Below are 3079 nucleotides of genomic sequence, written 5' to 3' on the forward strand. Positions count from 1 at the left end.
TCATTTTATTAAGTTTTAAAACTATATTTCTAGGGAGGAGAGTAAATATGATGGAGATGTAAGATGTATATGTACTAACTTCCTAGTGTGAATGTAATTATTATGCATCTCAAAGATATACCAAAAACAAAAAACTATTCTTAATCACAATAATTACAAGGCCAAAAGTCAGCGAAACGAAATTTAATTATAACAGAAATGCAAAAAACTAGAGCTGTTTCCTTCCTGCGCGAGTGCGGACTGCAGCTGCACCTCTGCTGTTCTTCGCATCCAAGAAGATGGCCCTGGAGACTGTGCCAAGGACTTGCACATTTGCAGGTGTGTTCACTGCATTCCCTGGTCAAGACTATAGACTAGTTTGAATACAACAATTGTGATAATTGTGCTGTGTACCTACAAATGAAGGGTAACCAAGAGATGGTGTACGACTGTACTGGCTCTTCCTCTGATAGAATCATTGCCATGATGAGTCCATAGGACAGTGGGGTCTCCAAATGGCAGTGAGTCGGTAACATTAAGCCAGGTGCACATGCAGTGGCAGTCACTGGTTACCTGCCCCAAGGAACCTTGCAGGAGCTAAGAAGTTGAGAAGTGGCGTACAAAGCCGGACACAGCTATAAAGATATAAGGCTGATATAAGGCTGCCAGCATCTTTGCTTGCCACCTCCTGCCTCTACTTATGTTTTAGTTGTTGCACTGAACAGGCAGGCTTCAAACACTCCCCGCCCTCTACCTTGGAGAATCAGCTGACTGTTGGAAGAGCAGCTGTTGAGACAGCAGCTTCTTATTCCTGGGCCATTTCACTTCTTTGCACTACTTATTGGAGGAGGTGGGAGGGTTTGGACTGGTGGATTCACAGAGACTGAATTGAGGGGAGAGTAGGATGTTCGTTTTCCGACCCACACCCACAGACAGGACTCTGGGTCAAATACGAATAAATATGAACCCTTGAAAAATTCTTAAACAAAAAAAAAAGTAAAGTAGAAAACTTTAATATCCCATTCTTGAGTACACATTCACATAAATATAAATTAGCAGTTGGCTTAAAACATGTTTAAAAACAAAAATATAAAATCTAAAGAATCTAAAAAACAACCCTGTCATAGTCTTGCTTTTAAAATGAATCAGCTAGTACCTTTCTAGAGATACTGTTTCAATTAATTTCCAATTTAAATGAAAAATAGTACTTTATTTAAAATTATACAAGAATAAAACGCAATGCATATTTTGCTACTAGTATTGTTTATTAACTAAAACACTACAAGACTAATGTGGGAATGCTACTGTAGAAAAAAGAGAACTTTAAGGCTTAATTCTAAACATCTGCAAACCCATTTGACACAATACATGTGTAAGTTACTACATAAAAATGCCTACTCCACCTCCCCTCCAACCAATCCTACCCTACCCTACCCAATTCCCTCTCAACTGCTCCTCTTGGGTCTCCAAGAAGTCTGGGGTCTTGATCAACTGAATGTCTGGCTATGATCCAGCACCAGCTTAATGAAGTTCTGGCAACTTTTAGGCATTACAGCCTTCCCCTCAAAGAGAAAGGATCCACAACTAAAACCGTGCTAACAATAGAGCTCTTCATAAAAAGCACATGAACTCTTTCTGCTGTGTGTTCATTTTAAGCAACCATGTGATTTAAACATCTTACCGCATAACTGCCAAACAACCCTCCAAAATATGTTGTCTTAAAATCATTCCCCTCAAAAAATCATTCAACAAAAAAAACTAAAACATAGATAGAAGACAGACAGATATTAAGAAGCTGGGTTAATTAGTATGTTAAGACTCCTTGGTTGATGTTATATGATTCCTTAGTTCAAAAATTCCCAATAAACTTTTGTCTACTGTAGTTGTTCAAGATTAACATTTTGGATAAATTTTTGCTTTAAAAGTAACTCTAGCTGGGCATGGTGGTGCACCCTTGTAATCCCAGCACTCGAGAGGCTGAGGCAGGAGGGCTGGTGCGAGTTTGAGACCAGCCTGGGCTACAAAGTGAGCTCAAGGCCAGTCTGAACTGCATGGTGAGATCCTGTCTCAAAAAAAGACCAATAAAAAAAAAAAAGTAACTCTAGCTGGGCATGGTGGTGCATGCCTATAATCCCAGCACTCAGGAGGGTGGGGCAGGAGGATTACCTTGAGTTTGAGGTTAGCCTGGGCTACAAAGTGAGATCAAGGCCAATTTGAACTACAGTGAGACTCTGTCTCAAAAAAAGGAACTCTAAAAATATTGTTCATTTATATTAATTTAAAATGTTATACAATTTTAAAAATGTATTGCCTTATAACTAACTATATATAATATATATTAAGGATTAGCATGCTGGGAATGGTGGTACATGCCTATAATCCCAGCACTCAGGAAGCTGAGGCAGGAGGATCAGAGGATTGCTGTGAGTTGAGCCCAGCCTGGGCTACATGGTGAGCTCCAGGCCAGCCTAAACAATAGAGACACTGTGGGGGGGGGGGGATAAAAAGAAAAAAGGGGGGCTGGGGATTTTGCCCAGCAGCACAGCGCCTGCCTGGCAAGCGCAAAGTCGAGTTGATTCCCGGTCCCGGAAAAAAAAAACAAAAACAAAAACAAAAAAAAAGAAAAAAGGATTAAATATATATATATAAATGAAGCCCTTTTTTTGTTCTTTTGAGACGGTCTTGGTATGCAGTTCAGGCTGGCCTTGAACTCACTTCGTAGCCCAGGCTGGTCTCAAACTTGCAATGATCCTCCTGCCTCAGCCTCCCGAGTGCTGGGATTACAGTTATGCATCACCATGCCCAGTAAAGCCAATTTTACTTCACTCACATGCAAAACTACAAACTGGGCCTTACTAAATATTATCTACAAAATTTATTAACAAACCACTTATATATATTCTCATTTCAGAATACCCTTGAAATTCTCTGCAATGTTTTTATATACTGTAATTATATGTACTGCCAGAAAAATTTGCATACACTGAAGAAACATTACTACAACTGATGAAAGACTTTTGGTTCATTCTTACAACCATGTTCCTTTCAGGTACTAACACCACTTACCATCCAACTTTATGATTCCATAAAGGGAGAGAGG

At 39.6% G+C, this 3079-nt stretch overlaps 1 pseudogene; it reads left to right on the top strand.

Annotated features, from left to right (window-relative positions):
* Positions 1 to 278: 278 nt before the first annotated feature.
* LOC102004357 lies at positions 279 to 639 on the top strand (annotated as a pseudogene).
* Positions 640 to 3079: the final 2440 nt, after the last annotated feature.

This window comes from Chinchilla lanigera, unplaced genomic scaffold (genome assembly GCF_000276665.1).
Source record: "Chinchilla lanigera isolate Chin_1 unplaced genomic scaffold, ChiLan1.0 scaffold00056, whole genome shotgun sequence".
Lineage (NCBI taxonomy): Eukaryota > Metazoa > Chordata > Mammalia > Rodentia > Chinchillidae > Chinchilla > Chinchilla lanigera.